The following is a 17,112-nucleotide window of genomic DNA, read 5'->3' on the forward strand; positions in this document are numbered from 1 at the left end:
AGCAAGAATAAGCATTATATTGGACTTCTCTTCAGCAACAATGTAAGCAAGGAGACAGTGGAGTGAAATATTTAAAGCGTAGAAAGAAAAAAACACACCAACATAGAATTCTCTATCCAGCAGTTATCCTTCAAGAGTGAAGGAGATATAGACTTTCTCAGATTTCACTTTTATGTGGAATCTAAATACAAAACAAAACAAAATGAACAAAACAGCAGCAGACTTGTAGACACTGAGAAGTGACTCATGGTTAACATGGGGAAGGGGTTTGGAGTGGGTGAGTGAAATAGGTAAAGGGGATAAAGAGGCAAAAAATCTCCATCATAATATAAATTAGTCACAGGGATGAAAGTACAGCATAGAGAATATAGTTAATAGTTCTGTAACATCTATGTTGACCAATAGTAACTACATTAGTTGGGGTGAGAATTTACTAATGTATATAACTGTTGAATCACTATGTTGTATACTTGAAACCAATATAATATTGTATATTAACTATACTTCAATAAAAAAATTAAAAAAGATGAATAACCAACAGTTCCATCATGATTGAAATTAAAAAAAAAAGACTTTCTCAAACAAAAATAGAGGGAACTTGTCACCAGTAACTCTTTCCAGCAACAAACGTTAGAAGAAATTCTTCAGAAAGAAGAAAATCATATAGGTCAGAAACTTGGATCTACATAAAGAAAGAGGGAGTGTTAGATAAAGATTCAATGAAACTAAAGTCTTTTTCTTAGTCTTAAATAACAATAACAGCAACAATGTTTTTGGTGATTTTAGTTTATAAGAGAAATGAATGACAGCAATATTACAAGGGATAGGAGGGAATAATTGGGAATATTGTGTTATAAGCACAACGCATAAAGTGATAGAGTATTATTTATAAGAACACTTGAATTAGCTGTAAATGCATATTGCAACCACTAAAAAATAGTTTTAAAAAAGAGTGTAATTGATATGCTAAGATGGGAGAAAAAATGGAATAAGATAAAATGCTCAACTGGAAGACAAAAAGCAAAGAACAAGGGTAAAGAATAGAAAAGAGTAACAAGTGTGGTTGATATGAATCCAACTATATCAATAATCATTTAAAACTTCAATGGTCTAAATACACTGATTATAAGATAGAAGCTTTCAGAGTAGATTTAAAAAATCCAACAATATGTTGTCTACAAGAACCCACTTTGAATATAAAGACATAGAGAGATTAAAAGTAAAGAGGTGGAGAAAGATATGCCATACTAACACTATCAAAAGATAGCTGGAGTAACTATATTAATGTCAGACAGAGTACTCTTCAGAGCAAGGAAAATTACTGGAGACAAAGAGGGACATTACATAATACAAAGGGGTCAATTCTCCAAGAAGTCATGACATTCCTTAATGTATATGCACGTAACAACAGATCATCAAAATATGTAAGGCAAAAAGTGACAGAAATTTCAAGGAGATAGATGAATGCACTATTACACTGGCAACTTCAACAGCCCTCTGTGAGTAATTCATGGACCCAGCAGGAGAAAATTGGTAAGGACATGGCTGAACTGAGTAACACCATCAGTCAACTGGATCTAAATGACATCTATAGAATACATCCAACAACAGAATACACATCCTTCTCAAGTTCACATGGAACATTTATGAAGATAAACCATATTCTGGGCCATAAACTACATCTTAAGAATTCAAAGACCAAAAAAAAAAAAAAAGAATTTAAAGACCAGAAAGCATGCAAGTATGTTTTCAGACTATAAGTGAAACTAAACTAGAAAACAGTAACTGAAAAGTCCCCCAAATGCTTGGAGATTAAACAACATACTTCTAAATAATACGTGAGTCAAAGAAGTCTCAAGGGAAATTTTTAAATACTTTCAACTAAATGGAAGTGAAAATACAACTTACCAAAACTTGTGGGATACAGTAAATGCTGTACTCAGATGGAAATTTATAGCATTGGGTGTGTATATTAGAAAAGAAAAAAGATCTAAAATCAATAATCTAAGCTTCCACCTTAGGAAACTAGAAAAAGAAAAAGCAAGTTTAATTCAAAGTAAGGAAAAGAAGAGAAATAATAAAATTTAGAACAGAAATCAATAAATTTTAAAACAAGAAGTTAATAAAGTCAGTGAAACCAAAAGCTGGTTCTTTGAAAAGATGAACAAAGTTGATAAACTTTTATTCAGTTAATGAAGGAAAGAAGAGAGAAGATATAAACTACTTATATCAGAAATGAAAGAGGTCCCATCACTACTGATCCTATGACATTGGAAGGATAATAAATGAATACTATGAACAATTCTATACCCACAAATTTGATAATCTAGATTAAGTGGATCAGTTCCTTAAAAGACAATCTACCAAACCTCATACAAGAGACTATCTAAATAGACCTACAATTATTAATGAATTTGAATCAGTAATTAATAACCTTGTAAAACAGAAACACCATTCCTAGATGAATTCACTGATGAATTCCACCACACATTTAAGGAAGAAATTATGCCAGTTCTCTACAATATTGGGATAATATTTCCCAATTTATTCTAAGGCTAGCATTCCTCATATAACCCCAAGACATTATAAGAAAACTATAGATCAGTATCTCTCATGAACATAGATGCAAAGATCCTCAATATTGCAAATTAAATCCAGCAATGTAGAAAAAGAATTATACACCATGACCAAATGCGATTTATTCCAGGTATGCAAGGCTGGTACAACACTTGAAAATTAATTAGTATAATTCCTTGTATCAGCAGGCTGAAGAAGAAAAATCATATGTTTATATCAACAGATGTAGAGAAAAAATTTAACAAAATCCAACACCCATTCATGACAAAAAAAAATCTTAGCAAACTAGGATAGAAAAGAGCTTCCTCAACTTGATAAACAACATTGACACAAAACCTACAGCTAACATCATTCTTAATGGTAAAACACTAGATGCATTCCTTCTAAGATAAGAAATAAAACAAGGATATCTTCTTTGACTACTATTCAGCATCACACTGGGAGTCCTAGCTAATGCAATAAGGCAAGAAAAGGAAATTAAAGATATACAGTAAGTGAATGAAAAAACAAAATTGAGTTTGTTCAGAGACTACATGATTGTCTGTATACAAAAATCCTCCAAAATCAACAACAAAAAACTCCTTAAACTAATAAGCAATTAAAGCAAAGATGCAGGATAAAAAGTTAATATACAAAAGCCTGTCATTTTCTTATATACCAGTAATGAAAAACTGGAATTTGAACATAATACCATTTACATTAGCACTAAATAAATTTTTAGATATAAACTAATAAAATATGAATAAGATCTATATGATGAAGGCTATAAAACTCTTATGCAAGAAATTAAAGTTCTAAATAAATGGAGAGATATTCCATGTTCATGGATAGGAATACTCAGTATTGTCAGAATGTCAGTTCTTCCCAACTTGATGAATAGATTCAACAAACTCCCAATCAGAATCCCAGCAGGTTGTTTTGTGCATATCAAAAAGCTGATTTTAAAGTTTATATAGAGAGGCAAAAGACCCGGAGTAGCCAACACAATACTGAAAGAGAATAACAAAGTCAGAGGATTGACATTACCTGACTTCAAGAGTAATAAGGACAGTAATAAAGCTACAGTATCAGGACAGTGTGATATAGGCCGAAGAACAAACAAATAGACCAGTGGAACATAATAGGGATCCCAGAATTAGACCAGAAGTTGACCAATACAATTAGTCAACTGATCTTTGACAAAGGAGCAAAAGAAATTCAAGGGAGAAAGCATAATCTTTTCAGCAACCAGTGCTGAAACGACTGGACAACCACATACAGATAAAAATTAATCTAGATACAGGATTAAAGATGGTGGTGTGAGAGGTGAGACAGAGGCTTCCTCTTAAAATGACATATAATATGAAATATAATTAATACAACTAATCTTGAAAGAGTGACAGGAAAGAGGGCTGCACCAGACTGCATACACCTGGAGAAAAGAAACCTCACAGAACAGGGTAATGTACCAAAGCCAGGCAGGATGCAAGCCCTTCCCCCACCCCAGCTCACAGGCAGGAGGAAGAGAAATGGAGCAGGGGAGGGAGTGGAGGCCTGGGACTGCTGAACACCTAGCGTTGGAGATCTGCTGTGGGAGCAGAAACCTACATTTCATGGTGCTTTAATGGCGCTCTCATGATTAGGGGGGTTGGAAAGCTAAGACAGGTAGAATACCTGGAGAGACTGAGATTCCAACCACTTGTGGAAAGCAGGGATCCATATCCAGCTGCTCTGAGACAAAAGAAAGGCAGGAAGTCTGAGAGACTTCCTAACAGCAAGAGGGCTGCTAAAGGGGCAAGAATTGCACAGAGCTTACTGCTCAGGAGAAAGGACAGGCAGACAAAACTGTCCAGGTGCACTCTGCCCAACAGGTTGGGAACTTTCATGATCTTCACGTGCTCCAGCCCCCTGGCTGGCTACATAGCTCCAAGGACCCCTTCTGTGATACACAACCTAGTGCACCTTCCTCCCGGCCAGCCCTACCTGGCTCGCAAACTGGCAAACGCTACCCTGGCGTTAGGCCAGCCAGAGGGAAGCCCCATCTACAACACCTACAAACGCAAAGCATAGAGGCTTATACCTGTGTGCTTGGCCCACTGGTTCTGGCAGTGGAGGCAGGCATAGCAGTCGGGAAACAGGAAACAGCTCTTTCCTCCCACCAGGTACCAACACCCCTGCTCTGCAACCCTGACACTGCTCCAGGGGCTGAGTGGCTCCAGAGAGTAGAGCTTCTGGGTACTAGAGGGCGCCACATACAAATATGAAATGTCAAAGGAACCTGTTTCAAAGCAAAATTATGAATACACCACCACAGAAAGATTCAAGTGAAATTGACCCCATGAATCTTCCTGAAGAGGTTTTAAAATAAAAACCATTAACATGTTCATGGAGGTACAGAAAAATATACAGGAACTCAGGAATGAATTCCAGTCAGAGATCTAATCATTAAGGAACATAGTATCAGAAATGAAACATACAATGGAAGGTTTTAAAAGCAGGTTAGATATGGTGGAGGAGACCATAAATGAAATAGAAATTAGAGAAGAGGAATACAAAGAAGCTGAGGCACAGAGAGGAAATAGGATCTCTAAGAATGAAAGAATATTGAAAGAACTGTGTGACCAATCCAAATGGAATAATATTCACATTATTGGGGTACCAGAAGAAGAAGAGAGAGAAAAAGAGATAGAAAGTGTCTTTGAGGAGGTAATTGCTGAAAGCTTCCCCAGTCTGGGGAAGAAGATAGTCTCTCAGGCCATGGAGGTGCACAGATATGACAACACAAGAGACCCAAGGAAAACAACACAAAGACATACAATAATTAAAATGGTAAAACCAAGGATAAGGACAGACTATTAAGGGCAGCCAGAGAGAGAAATAAGATCATATACAAAGGAAAACCCATCAGGCTATCACCAGACTTCTCAGCAGAAGCCTTATGGGCCAGAAGGGAGTGGCATGATATATTTAATGCAATGAAGCAGAAGGGCCTCAAACCAAGATTATTTTACCCAGCAAGATTTCATTTAAATTTGAAGGATGGATTGAACAATATCCAGATAAGCAAAAGCTGAGAGAATTTACCTTCCTCAGACCATCTATACAGTTTATTTTGGAGGGACTGCTATAAATGGAAGTGTTCTTAAGGTTTAATAGCTGTCATCAGAGGTAATAAAACCACAGTAAAGAAAGTAGAACAGTTAATTACTAAGAAAATGCAAAATTAAATCAACTATCCCCAAAGCCAATCAAGGGATAGACAGAGTACAGAATATGATACTTAATATACAAATAATGGAGAAGGAAGAAAAAGGAGGAGAACAAAAGAACCTTTAGATTGAGTTTGTAACAGCATACTAAATGAGTTGTTAGACTCTTAGATAGTAAGGAAGTTAACCTTGAACCTTTGGTAACCACGAATCTAAAGCCTGCAATGGCAATCAGTACATACCTATCGATAATCACCCTAAATGTAAATGGTCTGAATGCACCAATCAAAAGACATAGAGTGACTGAATGGGTAAAAAAACAAGACCCATCTTTATGCTGCCTTCAAGAGACTCACTTTGAACCCAAAAACATACACAGACTAAAAGTGAAGGGATGGAAAAAGATATTTCATGCAACTAATAGGGAGAAAAAGCAAGAGTTGCAGTACTTGTATCAGACAAAATAGACTCCAAAACAAAGAAAGTCACAAGAGACAAATAAGGACATTACATAATGATAAAGTGGTAAATCCAACAAGAAGATATAACCATTATAAATATCTATGAACCCAACAAAGGAGCACCTACATATGTGAAACAAATACCAACATAATTAAAAGGGGAAATTAAATGTAATACATTCATGCTAGGAGACTTCAACACTCCACTCACTCCAAAGGACAGATCAACCAGAAAGAAAATAAGTAAGGATACAGAGGCACTGAACAACACATTAGAACAGATGGACATAACACACATCTATAGAACTCTACACCCCAAAGCAGTAGAATACACATTCTTCTCAAGTGCACATGGAACATTTTCAGGAATAGATCATATACTAGGCCATGAAAAGAGTGTCAGGGAATTAAAAAAAGATTGAAATTGTACCAACCAGTTTCTCAGACCACAAAGGTATGAAACAAGAAATAAATTAAGCAAAGAAAATGAAAAATCCCACAAACACATGGAGGCTTTGCAGCATGCTCCTAAATAACCAATGGATCAATGACCAAGTAAAAACAGAGATCAAGCAATATATGAGACAAATGACAACAATAATTCAACACCACAAAATCTGTGGGATTCAGTGAAGGCCATGCTGAAAAGGAAGTATATTGCAATACAGGCCTACCTCAGGAAAGAAGAACAATCCCATATGAGCAGTCGAAACTCACAATTAGCTAGAAAAAGAAGAACAAATGAGGCCCAAAGTCAGTAGAAGAAGGAACATAGTAAAGATTAGAGAAGAAATAAATAAAATTGAGAAGAATAAAACAATAGAAAGAATCAATGAAGCTGGTTCTTAGAGAAAATTAACAAAATAGATAAACCCTGAGACAGACTTATCAAGAAAAAAAGAGAGTCTACACACATAAACAGAATCAGAAATGAGAAAGGAAAAATCACTACGGACACCAAAGAAATATGAATAATTATTTGAGAATACTATGAAAACCCATATGCTAACAAACTGGATAACCTAGAAGAAATGGACAAATTTCTAGAAAAATACAACCTTCTAAGCCTGACCCAGAAAGAAACAGAAAATCTGAACAGACCAATCACCGCAACATAATTTAATTGGTAATCAAAAAAACTACATAAAAACAAACTCCCTGGACCAGATGGCTTCACTGCTGAATTTTATCAAACATTTAGTGAAGACCTAATACCCATCCTCCTTAAAATTTTCCAAAAAGTAGAAGAGGGAGTACTCCCAAATTCATTCTATGAGGCCAGGATCACTCTAATACCAAAACCCGGCAAAGACACCAAAAAAAAGAAAGAAAATTACAGACCAATATCGCTGATGAACATAGATGCAAAAATACTCAACAAAATATTAGCAAACCAGATTCAAAAATACATCAAAGAGATCATCCATCATGATCAAGTAGGAGTGATTCCAGCAATGCAAGAATGGTACAACATTCAAAAATCCATTAACATCATCCACCACATCAACAAAAAGAATGACAAAAACCACATGATCGTCTCCATAGATGCTGAAAAAGCATTGACAAAATTCAATATCCATTCATGATAAAAACTCAACAAAATGGGTATAGAGGGCAAGTACCTCAACATAATAAAGGCCATATATGACAAACCCACAGCCAACATTATGCTTAACAGTGAGAAGCTGAAAGCTTTTCCTTTAAGATTGGGAACAAGAAAAGGATGCCCACTTTCCCTGCTTCTATTCAGCATAGTACTGGAGGTCCTAGCTACAGCAATCAGACAACACAAAGAAATAAAAGGCATCCAGATTGGCAAGGAAGAAGTTAAACTGTCACTGTTTGCAGATGACATGATATTGTACATAAAAACCCTAAAAAATCTACTCCAAAACTACTAGATCAGCAAAGTTGAGGGATACAAAATTAATACACAGAAATCTGTGGCTTTCCTATACACTAATGGTGAACTAGCAGAAAGAGAAATCAGGAAAAGAATTCCATTCATAGTTGCATCAAAAAGAATAAAATACATAAGAATAAACCTAACCAAGGAAGTGAAAGACCTATACTATGAAAACTAGAAGACACTCATGAGAGAAATTAAAGAAGATACCAATGAATGGAAACACATCCCATGCTCATGGATAGGAAGAATTAATATTGTCAAAATGGCCATCCTGTCTAAAGCACTCTATGGATTCAATGCAATTCCTATCAAAATACCAATACTATTCTTCAACGAACTGCAACAAATAGTTCTAAAATTCATACAGAACCACAAAAGACCCCGAAGAGCCAAAGCAATCCTGAGAAGGAAGGGTAAAGCTGGGGGAATTATGCTCCCCAACTTCAAGCTCTACTACAAAGCCACAGTAATCAAGACAATTTGGTACTGGCACAAGAACAGACCCATAGACCAATGGGACAGACCAGACTAGAGAGCCCAGATATAAACACAACCATATATCATCAATTAGTATACAATAAAAGAGCCATGGACATACAATGGCAAAATGACATCCTTTTCAATAGCTGGTGTTGGCAAAACTGGACAGCTACATGCAAGAGAATGAAACTGGGTTATTGTTTAAGTAAGTCTATACACAAAAGTGAAATCAAACTGGATTGTAAGTCATGAAAACATAAAACTCTTAAAAGACAACAAGAAAAAATCTCCTCAATATAAACATGAGCAACTTCTTTCAGAATGCATTTCCTTGAGCAAGGGAAACAAAATAAAAAATGAACACATGGGACTACATCAAACTAAAAAGCTTCTGTATGGCAAAGGACACCACCAATAGAACAAAAAGGCATCCTTACAGTATGGGAGAATATATTTATTTGTAAATGACATATCTGACAAGTGGTTAACATTCAAAATATAAAGAACTCACACACCTCAACACCCATAAAGCAAATAACCCTATTAGAAAATAGGCAGAGGATATGAAGAGACAATTCTCTAAAGAAGAAATTCTGATGGCCAACCGATACATGAAAAGATGCTCCACATCACTAATCATCAGGGAAATGCAAATTAAAACCACAATGAGATATCACCTCACACCAGTAAGGATGGCCAGCATTGAAAAGACTAAGAACAACAAATGCTGGTGAGGATGTGGAGAAAGGGGAACCCTCCTACACTGCTGGTGGGAATGTAAGCTGGTGGGAATGCTGGTGGAAAGCAATATGGAGGTTCCTTAAAAAACTAAAAACAGAAATACCATTTGATCCTGGAATCCCACTCCTTGGAATTTATCCAAAGAATACAACTTAGATTCAAAAAGGCATATGCACCCCTATGTTTATCACAGCACTTTTTACAGTAGCCAAGATATGGAAGCAACCTAAATGTCCATCGGTAGATGAATGGATAAAGAAGAGGTGGTACATATACACAATGGAATACTATTCGGCCACAAAAAAGAAAGAAATTCTACCATTTCCAACAACATGGATGGAGCTGAAGGACATTATGCTCAGTGAAATAAGCCAGGCGGAGAAAGACAAATGCCAAATGATTTCCTTCATTTGGGAAGTATACCAATGAAGCAAAAACTAAAGAAACAAAATAGCAGCAGACTCGGAGACTCCAAGAATGAACTATTGGTTACCAAAGAGGAGGGGTGTGGGAGGGCAGGTCAGAAGGGAGGAAGAAGGGGATTGAGGGGCATTATGTTTAGTACACATGGTGTGGGGGATCACGGGGAAAACAGTGTAGCACAGAGAAAGCAAATAGTGAATCTGTGGCATCTTACTACACTGATGGACAGTGACTGCAAATCAGGGTATGGGTGGGGACTTGATAATATGGATGAATGTGGTAACCACATTGTTTTTTCATGTGAAACCTTCATAAGAGTGTATATCAATAATACCTTAATAAAAAAAGATGTTACAAGTAAAAAAAAATGAATCTAGGAACAGACCTTACACCTTTCACAAAAATTAACTCAGGATGGATCATAAATATGAATGTAAAAGGCAAAACATTAAAACTCGTATAAGATAATACAGGGTAAAACCTAGATAATGTATGGAGTTCCAACCATATGACATTCTGGAAAAGTTAAAACTATGGAGAAAGTAAAAAGATAAGTGGTTGTCAGGAGTTCAGAGGAAGGGAAGGACAAATAGGTGGAAAACAGTGGGGTTTCAGGGCAGTGGAACTATTCCATATGATAACTAAATGGTGGAGATACATCATACATTTTTCAAAACCCACAGAATATGCAACACAAAGAATGAACCCTCATTTAAACTATGGACTGTGTTTAATAATTACGTATTAGTATTACCTCATCAACTGCAACAAATTGTACCACACTACAATGCAAGATGTTAATAATAAGGAAATAGGACTGTGTGTGGAGTGGGGGGTGGGGTAGGTGTAAGGGAATAGATGAGATTCTCTATACTTTCTGCTCAGTTTTTTTGTAACTGTTCCAAAAAAGTCTATTAATTGATCTTAAATGCACACAACTCATAGAAAAGCAAGTGCTGGCTGTATATGGGAAACAACCAGCATGCATTCCGATCTCAGTATTAATAATCATATCTGTCCAGCTATTCATTCATCCTGTAGAGATGGGGCTGTGTAGGGAGATTTCTGCAGTGATACTCATGAAATATAAAATCCCACTTACCATGATCATTTATTGCTTATTTTCTTTGTACTTTCTAAATTGCTTGGACTTTTTTCCTGTTGAGCATGTATTTCTTTCATAAAAACAAGTCATTATTTGAAGTGAAAAAAATTTTAATGAAGTAATGTGACATTTCTTGCAACCTTGAGTGTGTGGGCTAGTATTTCAAATATTTATATTTGTATGCATGCATTTTCAGTGAAAAGAAGAATGACTGCAAAAACCCACTGTGGTTATTGATGAGGAATAGGATTATAGGTAGCTTTTTTAAAGTGCATTTTTTCTTTTCTTTTTTCGCAATTTTTAATCATGTCATTCCCGTTTCCAAGCTTTCTGCATCACGCACCAGCAAAATAAAAGTTCCCTAAATTCTTCTAGCTCGTTAAATGGCCCACAGCCCTTATGGGAGGTGCACAGTTAGGATTTGGGATGAAGTTGGGGGAAAACGGACTCCTAAACCAGGTAGGTTATATTCACATTAGTTCCTTACAGCGATATCATTTTACTGGGGGAAGGGACTAAGAGACAACCCAAGAAGTGGAGGAACGCGGGTCCGAACCCAGGCGCTGTGGCGCCACGACGTGAGGCTCTTCCCGGCGGCTCCTTCCTTTTGGCGTCCTCATCGCGGGGCGGTGCCCGCTGACAGACCCTCAATCAATGGCCGCCTCTGCCCTCTTGCGGCACATGTGAGAACTACAGGTCACCGTGGAGAAGCGCAGGGGCCGGGCTGGCGCTGTGTTTCGCAGCGCGGACTCGTCAGTGGCCAGACCACACAGACACAGAAGCCAAGATGACTGACCCCACCCACTCTCCTCTTCGCAGGACGCAGAGACCTGAGCAGAGGGACGAGGAAGGGGGTTTGCCCAGGGCCAGGCTGCAAGCAGAGCCGGGGCCGGGCCTGGAACCCGGTCTCCAGAATCCTGCTTTGACGGGGCAGGCCGCCTTGTGGGGTCTGGGGTCCCCAGAGGGCCAAGCCACACGAGCTGGGGTTCTGGGAGAGGCCAGGCCGGTCCTTCCCCTCACGCCATCCTCCTGCAAATCTAGGATTTTCACTGCACCTGCCGGAACTCTTACAACTTAATCAAATGGATGGTTTGTCTTTAAGGATGGCTTAAAATGTCAATAAATGTTTTTAAAGGGGGAATTTGCATATCACTACTCTTCAGTAGAAAATTTGGGTCACTTTATACATAAAAACAGTAAGATAAGATAAAAACTGGACCCTTTTAACATTAAAAACATTTAATGTTATTAAATGCTGTTGGATACTGTGTATCACAAAAACTGCACAACCTGCCCTTTGTTTAAAAGGGAGGAGATGAGGGGATTTTCAGACATTTACATTCCCACCCAGGGGACACATATGCAGAAGAAACGTAAATTACACAAAATAATGCCCTTATTTTTCTGAGATTTTCTCTTCTATTTTATTCAGTCTGTGTTATTTTATTTTTTTAAATGCTCAAAGGCAGGTAGATGCACAAGTACAAAAAATGTTGATGGGGGTAGAAGCCACATGATGGCACATGGAGGATTGTACTTTCTATTTGTGTTCATATTCAAAAATTACAAACTAAAAATAATGTTTTAAAACTACTAGTTTGGATTCAGTACATTGATTTTACAACTCATTAAGGAGTCAAAACCCTTAATTGGAAAAGCTTTGAGAAGATTTTAAATTGCCCTCACACCATGCAGAGATTTCACCTGGACATAACAACAGATTGAGGGACTTAAGGAAATGCCTTCCCACTGGAGTTATTTCTCAGGGTAGCCACTGGCAATTTCTCCCCCTCCCTTACACACAGGTGTCATTCCCACGTCCAGAGGTGAAGCCTAATTTCCCCTCCCCTTGAATCTGGTCTGGCCCAGTCCAACAGAATGCACCAGAAGTAATGTGCTGGGACATCTGAGTCAAGACCTCAAGCGAACTAGAAGCTTCTGATTCCTCCTTTGTGCCTTCTTTGAATGAGCCACCATGTTGTGTGGAAGCCCAAGAAGCAATGTGAAAATATACACGAATGGAGGCTGCTAGCAGCTCCAGCCAGCACGTGTTTCCTATACACACCCAGGCTTCCCACCTCAAAATGTTGCCAGATAAAACAAGGACACCCAGATACATTTGATTTTCAGATACACAACAAGTCATTCTTTAATACAAATATGTCTCAAATACTGCATGGGACTTACTTATACTAAAAAGTATGCATTATTAGCCTGTATTTCAAATTTAGCTGGGAGTCCTGTATTTTTATTTGTTACAGTCAGTAACCCTGAAGCTTGAGCACCTGAAGCTTTCTCTGGCTACAGGAGAGTGCTAGGCCCAGGTGAAGGGCCAAGGAGCAAACTTCAGCCACCAAGGACCAGTGTCACCTTCCACAGCCTGGTTCCCAGATGTGCTCTGCCAGTGTCCGAGGCCCCAGGGGCACTGGGGAGCACTTGTGCTGGAAGGCCCTTGTCTTGCCAATGGGTTTCAGCCCCAGGCAAGTTCACTATGGATTCAATGTGACCAAAGAAATGACAGTAGAACTGTTCTTGGGGTGAAAGGGTTTATACCCAACTTTATTCCCACCGTGGCAGGTCAATCACTAGAATCCCATCCACGCAGAGCAAGTCTGCACGCAGAGCAAGTCTGCACACAGCAAGCCAGTCTCTGCCTCTGGGCCTCTCTTCCCGCACAGCTGTCTCAGTCTGTCCTCAGTGCTGCCACCACTCCAGCCTCTGCTCTCCTGGAGTCTTGCAGCCGTGCCACTGTGTCACCCAGAACATTGGGCACAGCTCTTTATATAGAGTCAATAAGGACACATTGCCCACACGTTTGCAGTGAGCTCGCCAACCAGGGCCAGGTGAGAATCCTGGCCGCAGGAACATTCACTTTATCCACAGCCCTGCTTCTCCTTTGCTCTCTTTTCATCCCCATCTCACACCCCTGCTGGTTCTCCCAAGGGTCACCTCCCAAAGAAACTCCTGGCACCCAAATTCTTGTCTCAGGGTCCAGTTTAGGAGCAGTGAAACTTAGACACTAAGAGCACAATAAAGGTAAACTATAATAATAATAGTTGTAACTATTCACCCATATTTTCTCTCACAGTGGAGGACAGTAAACCCAAATGTAACAATCACAGCTAACATTTATTGAATACTCCAGATGTATTTTCTCACCAATTCCCCCCTGAGGTGTCACTGTCGATTATACAGGTGAGGAAACTGAGGCATGTAATGGACAAGAGATTCACCCAACATCTCACTAGTGGTGAGCAGCAGAAGCAGGATTTCCACCCAGGAGGTGGTGTGCAGTGCCTGCATGTCAACCACAAGTGGATGGGCCTCCCCAAGCCCCAGCAGGAATCCAAGCCCCTTGGCCTGGTCCTTGAGGCCTTTCCTGATCAGGTCCCTGCTTGGTTCCTCCCTGCCACTTAAGTTCTTTTCCAACCAACATGGCATGAAGAAATGTGCCTTTTCACTGCAGCTCCTTCTGTCTTGAACACCATTCCTCCTTGTAGTGACCACTTTCCAGGCCTCAGGTCTGTGTGCACTGCCACCCCTAGAAAGCCTCTCCTGCACCCATCCCAGGGGCAGGCTCCTCTAGGCTCCAGGGCCTCCCGGTAGCCCCCATGTGATAACATGGGCTGTCTCAGAGGCAGGGTCTCCACCTCCTGAGTCCCAGCTCTGCCCAGCCTGGGACTGGTGTGACAAGGGGTACACAGCAAGGATACAGCCAACATCTGGGCATGTTGGTGGAGGAGAGGACAGCTGAGTGACAGGCACCATCCTGCCCAAGCATGTGGCCAGCTCGGAAGCTATAAACCAGAGTTCATCAGGTACCTACTGTCTGCACAGCACCACTCTGGGGCAGACAGACAATAACACAGTAAGTCAGAAGTAGAGCTGGGCAGATAAAAGAAAGTGCTGCAGAGAAATATAAAGCAAGGAGAGGTGATAGGAGGAAGTAAGGGTACATAGATAATCTTATATGGGGCAGTGAGTGAAAGCCTCACTAAGGAGGTGACATTTGAGCAGAAACCTGCAGGAGGTGAGGGAGCCACAGGAAAACCTGGGGGCAGAGCATTCTGGGCAAAGGGAACAGCAGGTGCAAAGGCCCTGAGGTGGGAGTGTAACTGAGGGCTTGATGGGCAGTGAGAGACCACTGTGGCTGAGCAAGGTGAGGGGAAGAGGGTGGAAGATGAAGCCAGGAGGAAACAGGGAGGGGGATGGGTCACATTCCCTGCTCATACTGCAGTCCCCTCCCCTGCCCAGGCCACACAAGGCACTGGTAGGGGCCTTGCAATGTGTATTCATGGTGGCATGCTTTTGTAAAATGTGCAAAAATAAGTTAAATTCTTCACTGGAGATGGCTGGTAATTATAGGTCTGCTTTGGTTATGTAACCGTATTCTTATTATGTTAATGTGTGTGCACAATTTAATTAGTAGCTTAAAACCTATACATGCTTAAGTTACTCTACAAGAAGATATGTCAAAGAAATAATCAATCTTCCCATGTTATCTTCCCATCTGCTACTCCTATAGCTTTTCTTCTTCCTTCCTAATTACAACCCTTAAATAGAATTCGTGCCTCATATCGAATTTACCGAGTATCATAATTCTTCCAAGTGGTAAAGATACCTCAAGACAAATACTGGGCATAAAAACCACAGGGCATAAATCTGCAAAGTGAGAAGCTAACCTTTTCAAACAATATTGCCTCTCTCTCACTTACCAACTTTACATTTCCCTGTATGGCCCCGGAAGATGACTGGTTAGCCAGAGACGGGTAAGATTCCTCAAGGGCGGAACAACCTAAGACAGGCACAGTCGCAGGGGGGCCATCAGGTGGGAAATTGGGGATCAACAGAGGTGAGGCTTAGAACCTCACCCCCCCCTGTTTTGAGAGAAATCTTTTGCATCCGTGGATGTTTTATTGCCCTTGTCTAGCTTGGATTAACACTTAGTCTACAGGCACACACCTGATCATCTACATTTGCTCTCTTACAGCACTAAACTATGTTTTCTACCTTTATCTTGCATCTACCTACCACTTCAGCATTTTATTTAAAAATAATAATAATAATAATAATAATAATAATAATAATGGAGAAATGTGGGATTCACATATAAATCAAGTATAAAAATCAAATGAATATTCATATTTGACCTGATTGTTTATAGTTCATAATGTGTGATCAAAACTGAAAGTTTCTGTGATGACTGCCCTTGTACTGTTCACCATGTAAGAACTTATTCACCATGTAAGAACTTGTTCGTTATGCTTCAGAAGATTGGAGACTGACGAGAATTAGGCTTGGGGTGGATTAATGATTGTACATTGAGCATTGAGTCCCCTATACAGAATTTTATTGTTGTTAACAACCATTTGATCAATAAATATGAGAGATGCCCTCTCAAAAAAAAAATAAGTTAAATTCTCTTCTAAAACTATGTGGTTTATGTGAAACCATTAAGAAGCCAATTTAAATATTTTTTTCCAGGAAACATAGGTCAGTTATTGAGATGTAATATGTTCATCTCATTTCATAATATTTCATTTACTTTGTTTAACTCATTTTATCCTCTTAGGAAACTTTCTATTGAAGACTAATATGCATATGGAAAAGGGTGCACCTCACAACTGCTTAGGGAGTCTTCACAGAGGGGCTGGCACCAGATTGAGAAAGAGCAGGACCAGCTCCCTGGAGCCCTCCAGCTTCCGCCTGGCCAGCACACCCCAGGGGTGACCGCCCACCTGACTTGTTTGTCTGGATGAAACGTCCCGGGTGGAAGCAGCGTGCCCCTGTCCACCTGTCAGATGTTGCTCATTCCTGTTGCTGCATTGTCGTCTGTGGGGTGAAGAGGCCCCACTCACTTTCCACTTAGGTTGTTCCCAGTGTGGAGCTTTGATGAGTAGTGCTGTGAACATTCTAGAACCTATGTCCGGGTGCACACCTGCACAGTTGTATTGGGTGTGGATGCAGTGGAATGGCCAGTTCCACTTCACTAGGCACTGCCCAGCTGTTTTCAAAGTGGCCTGTCTTTGAAGAGCAAGCTATTTTAATCACAGTTGGTTAAGACCACACTCCTCCACTCTGACCTCAGTCTCCCTCATTTTGCACTTGTGAGGTTGTGTTCTGAAAGAGCACCTCCTACATTACGGAACCTTCAGGCCCACCAGACCTGGCTGTCCATGGAGAGGGTGGCTTTGTAGACCCGGGAGCGCTCTGAGTGAGCTGGGGCCC

The sequence above is a fragment of the Manis javanica genome, chromosome 4 (genome assembly GCF_040802235.1).
Source record: "Manis javanica isolate MJ-LG chromosome 4, MJ_LKY, whole genome shotgun sequence".
NCBI classification, from domain to species: Eukaryota; Metazoa; Chordata; class Mammalia; order Pholidota; family Manidae; genus Manis; species Manis javanica.